This window comes from Strigops habroptila, chromosome 6 (genome assembly GCF_004027225.2).
Source record: "Strigops habroptila isolate Jane chromosome 6, bStrHab1.2.pri, whole genome shotgun sequence".
NCBI lineage: Eukaryota > Metazoa > Chordata > Aves > Psittaciformes > Psittacidae > Strigops > Strigops habroptila.
In genome coordinates, this window is record NC_044282.2 from 52,253,690 (window position 1) to 52,266,013 (window position 12,324).

Genomic DNA, 12,324 nt, shown 5'->3' on the forward strand with positions numbered 1-12,324 from the left:
ACAAGTAAAGGGAAGCTGCGTGTAGCCTGAGCCAGGCCATGCTGAAGAAAGCTCTATAAACAGGCAGTTATGGTCGGTTTCAAAATAAAGAGTCAAATGGCTATTCTTAGGATTAGGATTTTTTAATAAACAAAAGCCAAATGAAAATGTCTCAGTTATTAACATTGGAAGAGTTGGCTACTGTGCACATACAGTATATTTCCATTACATTTTAAAATCAATTCATAAAGCTGCAGGCCAACATTCCATAGACGTACTGCTGGCCATGAATGACGTCCTTATTGTGAAATGGGATGGAAAATGCACTCCTAAGTGCACAGTGGACACATTTTGCTAAATACTAACAACTGGGACATTTTCATTTGTTTTTGCTTATTACAAAAATAAACAAAGTGAACAAAAGGCATGAGTGCAAAGAAAGGGAGTTATTAAAAAGAGCCTTTCACTTAAGTCCTTCTGGCTTAGCCATCTTCTGTACAATTCAATTTCTAGTGGGTATTCTTTCAGCTGGTTCCATTTAGTTTTGACTACCAGATGTGAACACGGGTCCATTCCTTGGCTTAAAGAGACAGCAATGCAGGCAATTAGAGCAGTCTCAAATCTTTAAAGCAGTGTTTTACCATTGTAAGGAACTCTTTTTTATTTTTTCTTTTTTTTTATTTTCTGTTAATTAAGGCAGTTTTGGGAACATGCTGCCTAGTGAAGAGCAGGATTCATGGCTGAAGTAGCCATCACTTATAGGTGTGAGACAGGCATTTCCCTCCATAAATACTCAGCTCAGGCTGCCAGTTTAAAGGCAGTAACTTGCAGGGTTTAGCTGTGCAAGAGCTGCTAGCTCTATGGGGACAGAACAGTCTGAGGGCTGGAAGGGATGGGAAATCTGTAACGTACGGCCTGTCCTATAAAGAACACCAGAGGGAGGAGCAGCTTCCTCCCATCATTTATAATTATACATGGCAGTCTGGCCATCAGATTGAACAGAGCCTGAATGTTTCAGAGGTTTAAAGTACAAAGATATTCATTTACAAAGAGATCCAGGTCTTTTGTACAGCTGTATGGAAGACAGGAATTTAGAATCGCAAAGGATTTTCAGATTTCACAATTTGTCCTCAGTCACATTTGGAAAGAAACCTAGTTATTTCAAAGGACTCCATGAAAGACAATGCAAATGGTTTGAGGTCAGTCAAAGCATTGTATTACAGTTTTGAGTTTTGTATTATAAAATATACTATATATTAAAAACAAATCAAGCAAAGAGTCATTCTAAAATCAAAACAGCTTGTTCTGGAAAGCTTTGGCTGTGACCACACCAGCAAGTCGTGCAGCCCAGGAGTCGGTCTGCAGTGAGAAGCTGTTGGTGTTGAGGACCTGACATCTGCACTATACACATTTTTAGGTTTTTGCTTTACACTAGCTGTAGTCTGTTCCCATGGTTTAAACATTCATAACTGTTTGGAGTATATTAACTGTGCTTCTGGAGTACATCTTCCAGTTGAATTTAATCTGAAAGGAATCCAGTTCTCTTGCTCAGAGACCGCTTCATGATGTGAACCGGAGTGTGGTAAGTGGGAACAAACGGGGGATTTGCTTCAAAAGTGCACTCGAAAGCCGAATGAACATACTGAAGTAGACTCTCCCTTTTTCTACTTTTCTAAGGCCAAAATTCAGAAGACATTTTTTCCTCCAGCTTTTCAACTGTAACAGAAATACACTTTCTGACAGAAAGCCATTGGGAGTTCTTTCTGCCAGTTTTATTTATTTAATTTTCATTTATTTAATGCTTCTCCTTTCAACAGGAAATCAAACAAGAAGCAGGCACCCATTTCACTACCCTACCCCACCCGAACCTATAGAGTGCAGGAAGGCTTCTTCAGGCCTTGAATCGCTCTACAGCAATGCCACCAGATCCTGCTGTATCTGGCAAATGCCCAGAGGAAACATATGTGAAGCATGTGCTGTGACTTGGGGCGGGGGTTATTATTTTCTTAATCACTGCCACAACTGTGTCCTACGTTGTTTTTTGTTTTGGTTTTTTTTTCCCTGAAATGCCACTGGATTCAGTTTGAACACAAGTGTTACTCCTCCTTGCCCCTCTGCTTCTCGCCTTGGAAACTCCAACACACAAAGGCTCTGCCTCACTCAAGTGACATAAGAAGATGAACTCACTGAGAGATTGCACTATGTAGGAAGTTAAACTGTTTTGCACTAGCTGTTCCTCATTTGTATTTTTCCTTAAAAAAAACCAAACAAAACCAAACCCCTTACCCCTCCCAGCTCCCAGTAATATTTTAGAGCTTGTACAGCAGCTAATTACAAGCTCACTCCCATTGTTTTTCCTAATAATTTTTTTTATCAGGTACAGCAAACCATCAAACATATGGCCAATATCAAAGTGTCAGGAAACGAATTTCTCAACATCCAGTTTATTTAACTGGATTTTGGTTTCAGACCCCTTCCTTTACATTCCCAACTAAAATAATAGCTTTTGATGCAAATGGCAGCTGGTTTCTTACTGATTTTTATTATACAAATAAAGATATTCTGGAGTACTTTTAGAACCAAACCACTAAAAGGATTCTAATAAGAACTTTAAAAACACTTTTTTGCTTGGTGTTGAGCAGTTTAAAATGAAATCAGTGTTTAACTAATTAGCAGAATTTAGAATTGGTGCTTACTGAAATCACCAGTAAAATTTTAGCTGGTTTTAAACCAATCTAAAAACTTTATCCCATATATCCATTCAAGCAATAAGATACTATTCTATCAGAATACAGGCAGGGGATTCTGATGCCAGCCTCATAGTGTGATACAGATTGCGACAGAAGTACCTTGACTACATGGAAACCTGTCTAAATATATTTATAATCATCATTTTTTTCCTGATTTACATTTCTGACTGTCTTTCAGGAGGATTAAGTCCCCATTTTGCACTGTCTGTACAAGTTAGTTTCTGAGTATTGAAATTGTTGCCTCAAATGCCTGCAAATATTCAAACATGAAGAAAGGGTGGTAAAATTCCAGGTCAAACCTGGGACAATGTCTCCTGAAAACCAGGACAGCTAGAGTGCAAATTTCCACTTTTCAAGAAAGGATGATGGAGAGCCTGAATACAATGAGCGTACCTGGAACCAGTACACCTATTGTTCTGGAAAGTTAGAGGAAAATAACACTAGGACCAGCTGCAAAGCAATTCAGCCAATAATACAGCAATTATCTTTAAATATTATTACATCTTTTGGTCTTTTCTTTTCTTTCTTTTTTCCCCCCCTAAATGACCTTACTGTTTAAATAAGGGCATTCACTGGACTAAGGTCTTGACCTGAGATAATCCTTTTGGCTGTGGATATTAAGATAGAAATAACCATAGCAATCATAGAGAATTTCATAAAACATTTGTTTGCTTCTGTTTAGCTGGAAAGGTCCAAATAAAAAATGTCATATATATCTGGTGTGTGTTATACATTGTGCCATAAATGTCATTTGTTAGTTGTTTCTCTTTTTGTGGTTTGGGAGGAAATTCCAAATGTAGCTGAGGGAATCTGGCTTTAAACACACCGAGAGCCCTCATTCACTATTGAAATGCATTCTGGGAGGACTGCGAGATATTCTCTGTAAGCAAAATTTGCCTGCACATGATAAGAAATACTTTAGAAAAACACAGCAGAATAGCTGAGAAAACATAAAGACTGAGTTTCTTAAAGGGGTGTCCTTACCACAGTAAAAAAAAAAAAATAAAATGTAGTTTCAGTTTCATTGGTGTATTCACAATTAGACAAATTCTTGGTATGTTTCAGAAAGACAGAGATAGCAAAACTTTTTTCTCTAGGATAAGTTATTTACAAGCTTTGTCCCCCGCAAGGCTTTGTATAAAGAGATATTCCCCAGAGGACTTCTCAAGAGACCTATTGATGGTATCATGTTCCAAACACTATTTAAAGCTACATTTTATCTTGTTTGATTTGTGACATGAAACATAAAACAAACATATCAGCACAGAATAATCCTAGTTTGAGGCTGGTTTAATTTACCCCATACCCAAAAAGAATGTAACTGTCCAAACTAGAACTATCTTCAAGTAGTGACAAGGTTGTGTTAATGACAATAGCTGGTAAAAATTTGGTTTTGTATCTCATCTGGAAAACACCATTTACAGTAGCGTACTGTGGCATTGCACGCCGTGCTGGGTCAGTGGAAGAAACAGAGATCACCTTAGTGAGTAATCCCAAGTTTTTGAAAAACCCTGTTTTTCTTACAATCTTTCCTCTAGGTTTAGGGGTTTGATCAGTCCTACAGCATTTGTCCAGAGGAGAAGATTTTCAAAACTGTAGTGAACAACAGATCTAATTAAGACATTCTTCCCTCACCTCATCATGCATTGTGTTCCAGTAAGAGTCCAGGGAGACACCAAATTCAGTTAAAGTCTACTTTTCAAAGTAGAGGTTGGTAAGCTTAATAGAGGTATACAGCACAATGGCTGATGATAGCCTGCTGATCCAGGAAGTCAGTTTTGTGTTATATTCTGTGCTTGTCATGTGAGAAGAAGAAGAAGTACTTTTATGACTGAGATGAGCTCAGGATGTAGCTTCACTCACCTGATAAGGCTTCAGGAAGAAAAGAGGGAGGCAGGGTCCTCTGAACCAGAGACAGAGACTGTGTGAGAAAATTAGGTAAGACATAAAAGGGAGGATCTCTTGGCAGGTCAGGTCAAAAGGACATCTTTGACTCATTTAATATCTGGATTTTTTTCGATAATGCAAGCACAACATGTACTTTGATTAAGCTAAAAAAAAATTAAAGTTCATTTTTAGATTTGATGTTAGTACCCAGTAGAATCCAGCTGTCCACAAAACCAACTGCTTGCTATAGGTACAAGTGGCTGTGTAAAAGTATAGAGCATGGCACAGGTACTGTTAACTCACAGTGTAAAATGCAGTCAAAAAAAGAAGCGGGAGTTAATCTCATTCTGGAGATATGCCAAGCGCTGCTTAAATCAGGAGCTGAGTCAAAGGAATTGAGGACATTTTGACATCTTGATCCAAATAGGAAGAAGCCTTCAAAGGCAGCTTGAGGCAAAATTCACTGGCTGCACGCATTGGAGTACTATCAAAGAAATCTTTGAGGTAACCCAGCCAGCACAGCGAAGAGAAAACCTCAAGTCTATCTGCACTTCAAGGCTCACTATAAGTCATGCTTATTTTCAGAATGGCTGATTCCTCACATTATACAGAGCCCAACCATTTCTGCTATATGTTTGATTGTTATAGAGTTGTATGACAGTTCAGTGACCTTCCTAAAATTGAAAATGTCCAGTGTTGCATGCTGCTGTGTTATATGGGATGTGAGTCCAGGCTGACCACAGGGGTGGTGGATACAAGTTGGAATGGGTCCCGAATTTGTTCCGGGCTTCAAGTTTTGGCAAACACAACCCTTTTCTACTAATGACTGAATAATACATGCTTACTAGGGAGACGAATTGTCTTCTCTGATTTCTTTCTTGGGGGTCGTTGCCGATACTGCAGATGTCAAGAGACTGAAAAGTTGAGCCTGAGAAGTGCAAAAACCCCACCATACAATTAACAAAATCACTGTCATATGATTAACCATTAATGAGTTTGAGCCTTAATAAAATTAAACCAAAAAGAACTATGAGGAGCTTTAATAGTGCTAAATGGGTGATAAATAATATATACTAATTCAGAAGAAACAAGACACCAATTGCAATGTAATTGCAAAAGAGTGAAGTACACACAGACTCCAGAATACTTTCCAAAAAGGATGAACACATGGTGCTTCTGCAGATATTCACAGTATTTTATCTTCAATAGAAATATTTACAGCATAAAATACAAAAGCCATCTCTCAGCTTATATTGCAAAACCAAGTCCAAACAATAAATTATTTTTTAATCTGGAAAGAAAAGCTAAGAGAGTTCAACAACTGTTAGCTGCCTTTCAATGCCAGTATCTGGTTTGGGGTTTGGGTTTCTTAGGGGTTTTTTTTGGGGGTTGAGTTTATTTGGGTTTTTTTCCTATAGTAGTAAGATCAGGGAATTTGTTTTCAGTTACTCAGATGCAATCAATACAAGAATTTCTTGTTAATTACATTCTTCATGTGCTGCTAAAAGAAGCTGCAATAGCTTTTAAGTAAACATCATCTTAAACAGTACATTTTTCTGCTACTTTTCAAGTCAAGACCAGCAGCACAACTAACAGCTATTAGCTGTTAACTTCTGTACCTCTGAACTGAGTCTTATTGGCTCCTAAGCTGACACAAGAATTCCAGTTGATTTTGTATGGTCATGAGTATTGTGGCAAATGCTCAGTACCTTCAGGTACCTTGGGTGAACTTCAGGTAAAATTTTACTTGGGTAGAACTGTTTCATATTATCCACAATCTGAAAAGATTCTAGTGGTTCAGTGCATTATAGAATAAATAAAGACTTTTGCTGCTGAATATTGCATCAGCCTATATAATTGTATAATAGAAAATGACGTGACATTTATCTCATGCCACAGATTTTAAAGATATGGCACTTTAAGTCTGAATATTCCCTGCAAGTTTGTATGATCAAGTAAATAGAAGTAATAGATCATAAATTATGAGTATTAGCATCATCTTGGCTGTTGTAGTATTCAGATCATACAGGTGTTTTTCTTAGAAAAGGGAGATCTGTGACTTTTGCGAGGCTGTAAAATAACCTGGCTCAAGTACCAAGTATCACAGGTTAAGAAATACATTCACTTGAAAAATCCATTGTCAGACTCAAATAAATAAACAAATCCTTTAACAGCTCATATTTCTGTTTTACTATTCTTTAGAAAGGACTAAATGTCTTAAATGCTCCATAAAGGACTGTGTTCCGCTTCAAGGGGTGATACATTCACTCTACCTTAAATTCAACTGTCTAAGTTATTACTATGAATTCTCCTGGGGGGCAACCCGCTTTCTCTTGTGACCAGATACTGAATTTACACTCATAAATTTTTGAAACTGAACTCGGATTATATCACTAGAATGAACAGCAGTACCTTTCTAAGCTGTTATTTTAACCTTTGAGTTAGTAACATCAGAAAACTATTACCTCCAACATGACACTGTCTAAAACCGGGTTGGCCTCAGCATGTCAGTCAGTTTATATATAAGATAAATATGAGTATCATCTCCAGTCTCATGAGATTGAGACTAGTCTCAACAGACAGCTTGTCTTTCTCTTTGGAGAAAACGGACTGCTTTTCTTACCCATTTTCTATGGCCTTGCTGTAGAGTTAAAAGACAGGTGTGTGGTGTGGAGTGGTGGTCTAAAATTATTTTTTTTTTTTAAGGGAATGGTGGATCATTGTTATCTTTATGCATGTGTTTGTCTTCTAGTTGTATACACAAAGTATTCAGTAACATCTGAAGTTTATACTTATGACTACTGGGTAGTGTCTAAGGCAGAGGTAGATCTCACGCAAGAGAGTTCTCTGCTCAAATAAAAGCAAAACATTCTAGTATACAAGTTTTAAACTGATGTAATTGAATAAAGTTCAGCTTTAAGACATTAGTCACTGAATATAATTCAGTGTTTATTGCTTTAGATCTTAGATTACATATAGCTATCATTTCTGTTTGTAATATTGGAAAGTTTTTTCAAGGAAAACATATAATTCTTCTATTTTCCTGCCTGTCATTGTTATTAAAATGAAAGAATTACATATGAATTGGTAGAAAAAAATAATGCCAGCATCTGAGCAACATTTTCAGCTTGGTGAACAAAGTTTTTTTCTCAAGTGTTTGTTTTGAGCTGGTATAATTTAATTTTCACTGGTGGGAGAAAAGGACTTACCACCTATGCTGTTCTGAAATAATAATGATGATTATTAGTTGAAGATTCAAAATTTTCTGGTCTATCTACCTCAAAGTTAAATTGAAATGTTTGTTATACCATGTTGCTGTCATCAAAACTGTAGCCAGAAGCATCCATTAGGGAAAGGGTCCTATCAGTTGAATGAACTACTTTGTGTAACAGAAGAAATGGCATTGAAATACAGAGCTATTTCATGCCAAAGAAAAGAAAACATTACTTAGCATGGGAAGAAGTGCTCAAAAGCAGGGCTACAGGGAGGTAGGCTTGACAAGCTGCTTTGACTTGGCAGAGGGCTTGTGTACAACTCAATCGTTCTTCTTGAGGACAAGTTTATTTTCTTCTTTGTTCTTCTCCTTTAAACAGTTACACAGGTTTCTTTCGGCATTCTTAGTATGTCAAAAGCAAAATGCAAATCCTGTAACATGAAATGCAAAGCAGATTTGTTCAAACTTAAGGCTTCACCTGAGAGAATTCGAGTATCCTTGACCCCACCCAGTCCCTTAAAGATTCAAACCATGTAACAGACATTACATCACTCCTCCCACTGCAAAGTTTTGTGGTGCACCGAGCTTACTTGAAGATGATTAAGATCATTAAAGCAATGGAGAAGATCCTGCACATGTACACCTGGGTTCTTTTTACAAGCATGTCACTTTGCTAGACATCAGTGACAGTGATAGTGATCACACACAGACTTGAGTGGGTTGGGAAAAATTTAGATTAATAAAATGCATGACAGGACATAAGCAAGGTAAAATTTATAGGTGAGTTTCCCTTAGACCAATTGGTATAGCTGTAAAACCACACAGACCCTTTGGCACATTGGCCCCAGATGAGGTCTAAGTTATCTAACATCAGTTTCAGGTATCAATAAGCCTTTCCATGGCTGAAAATTTGTCTTCTTTTTCTAATGTGTTCTTCTAGTTGTTCCAGAGGTTCTAGTTAAATTATTCTTTTAATTCAATTGAAAATATCAGGCTTTCCTGAGACTGTTTGTTAGGTTAGCAATTCCCAGCCCAGAATTTAGTATGTGGAATTAAAACCCTAGGATTTCTGGCTTGTAGCGAAAAAGTTTAGGAATAGGCCACCATTCCAAATAAAGGGCAGAGGAAACTATCTGGTATTGTACAGCTAATGGATCCAACTCACAATCCCTTGTACCGGTATTGTACCAGCTTTTTTTTCGTCCAAACAAGGTTGTGAAATTCCCATATACCTTGGCTATCCTTCTTTCATCTACATACAGTTCAGAGGAGAATGTGCCTTTCTTACCCAAAAATATTGGCTGGCATATCAGAGGATGTCATTTAGATTTTGAAAGATTTGGCATCTGTGACACCTGATGTGGTTGCTGCCAATTCTGTTTGTGCTCTTTCTTCTTCATCACAAGCTGTTACATGATAATATTGCTTCTTTTAAACTTAATTAGAACCTTATTTGATTCTCTTTCTGGATCTGGCTCTGCTAATCATGGTCTGAATCTTTTTCAGTTCTCCATACACAGTAAAAATATTATTGGATAGCTCTTTGTTGTGGTATTTCACAATCTAAAGTGTACGCTTTTTATTTGGAAATATTATACACATCACTTCAACACAGTGTTTCAGCTGGGCTGAGGAAATTAATATTTCTCTTGCTGAAGTGCATGCTTTAAGTATATATATTAATACCATATTTATGCAGAATTGGTTCTATGGATTTCTATTCAGTACTAGCACAATAGTAGCCTTTTCCTTGCAGATAGCTCCATTGTCTTGGAACTACTTAACCAAACAAGATGTTACTGACCATTAGTACACAGGAAAATTATGTTGCAGTGAGTTATATCTGCACAAGTAAACTAAGAAGGAACAGGATACTGGCTTGAGCATTAGTATACCATAATATATACCAACAAATCCTTTGTATGCTCCTTGTCCCAGTTTTGGCATGTGCCAGCCTGTACATTCCCAGGCACTACAGATCAGGGGACATTGGTTAGAGACTATATACAGAGGGTGGCATGGATGAGGCGACTGTGCTTGTGGGGTGGGGAAACAAGAGTTTAGCTGTGTAGACACACGCTATGCTAGTCCAAAAAAGTAGGTCTGATCTACACTAGTAAGTCTAATAGCAATGTAGCTATGTTCTCTCTTATCAAATACAGTAGTAAGATTTGTTTTCACATTTTTATTTATATATTGCCACATTCTATTTTTTTGAACTTCAGCACATTAGCTTAAGAAAACTATATTTACTTTGGCTTAGAGTTAGATTTCTTAGGTTGAGTATGGAAGATGGTGCTCCCCGATGCTTACCTAGAAACATTAAATCAGATGAATCTCAGCAAAGATTTAAATATAGAGTTGGTTAGGAAATGTGTTTTTCTTATTAAAACATTTAATCAAAACTAATCATAGCATATTTTGGTTGTGATTTCAAATATTTCAGTCTTAAAGTGTTAATTCATTGGCCCACATTCCTGTTTTCAGATATAGTTTAGTTTAGGTTCCCTTCCTTGATATCATATATTGTTGTATTTAATGGGACCGGTCACATGGCTCATAGGGTTTTGCAGTACATGAAGGTTTGCAAAAAGTCCCACAGAGAGTGGAAGCTCTACTTGCTTGATGGATTCCATGGTAACTCTTAGCTTCAGAAGACAATATTATACACAGAAAAATGCAGAAATCACCAATGTCAGTACTGTTTCAAAGTAATTTCTTTAAAGAATTTTCATTTATCAACTAGAAGAACCAGAATTCTGAACCAGACTTTAGGGATCTACAGATGTAGGCGTCTCCACTGCTAACTTAAACAAAAATATATGTCCCAGCAGAGATGATCTCTGCCCCAAAGTTACAGAAATCTAAACAATTCATGGATTGGAAAAAGAAAGCACTGGCATTGTCATTTCACAAAACATGTTTCTGATGCCTGTGATGACAGAGAAATCTATGTCAGTGACTGCATGTAAGTTTACCTAGTCCTACTGCTTTGCCTGAGAAAGAGCAACCTGTAGTAACAAGAAATTCACTTTTTGGAAAACTTGTGTTGATAATAGTCTACTATTGAAATCAAAATTAGGGTTACAGTAAATCTTAAAAAATGTAAGGGATCCTGAAAGAATCTTGATGAAACAATAGAAACAGTTTTGATTTCTCTTCTTTGCATTGAGGTTATCTCTATAACTTTGAAGTTCTGTTTGCCACCCCCGTATTAACACTACTGAGCCACGAACTCTTTGGAAACAAGGATATAAAACTAGGGAATTCACACGTGTCATACCTGGGGTTATATCTTTAATTTTTTGGCTCTGCCCCAAGCAGTGAAGGTCTTTTAAGCACACTAATGTAGTGTTTGCATATAAGCCAAAACACTTTTTCTTTCCTCTGGCCTGTCTTTATTTACCTTGTAGCTTAGGCATTCTTAAAATGCATTCATGTTGACGAGCTAGTGCAAAGGAGATTATTAATGCTTTTACAGCAATGAAAACAAGCAAGCTAAGCAAAAAACACTTCTGAATTTTTCTAGCTTTACTTGTAGGTTCATGGCTCCTTCCACAATATGCTGTCAGTGTATTTTACTAGCCTATATCCTTTTTATAGATCATGAACAGTAGAGGCCTAAATTTTGACCCCTGTCGGGCCCCAGTAAATCTAGTTTTCCACAATCTAACATAGCTTCTCTGTTTTCTGTTTTTCCATCAGCACTTTATCCACTCCCATGTACTTCCCTAGATCCTGGCAACTTTTAGCTTAAACAGAGACCAGTAGTATGGAACTTTGTCAAAATGTTCTGAAGATCCAAATAAATTATGGTGTGTTTTATCAGCTTTGTCTGCAGCCTCCTGAAGCATCAAGTTAGCCAAGACCTTTTCTTTCTAAATCATTCTTGTTATCTCTGTTAGTTTAGCACTATGTATTTACTTTATAACATGTCCTTTACTATATTCTGTATTAAATACCACTGTGATGGGACTGCAGTTCCTTGAGAATGTCCTTTTGAACTTTGTGCAGAGCTGTACTGTATTATCCATTCATTTCATTTGTGGTATGTTAACTAAATAAAACAAGCTTTCCAGTACTCTACTGGAAAGCAACCCCAAGTGTTTCATGAATCCTTGCACCTTTTTTCCCTCAGATTTCTATTTAAGTGTCCCCAGTTCTTTAAAGATTTCCACTGCTGCTCCATAAAGTTTGAACAGATTCATCTTTACAGATTTATACTGAGCATTGTGATGCCAATAAAGTCTTTACAACAGAAGTTTTCAAAATGCGTTCAGCAATGCGTAAAACCTTTGAAAGGTAGTTGAAATATTGTACGATATTGTTTTGTTGTCAGAGGATGTCTATGCCGTGACTTAAATCAGTTTCCATTCCAACTTGGATTTCTAAATTTTTTAATCATATTTGATTGCCTATTATTCATAAAGGAAGTTCTTTCTGGGATAAAATTTATTTTTATAATGTATAAACCTGGTTATTTTGTGAATCTCA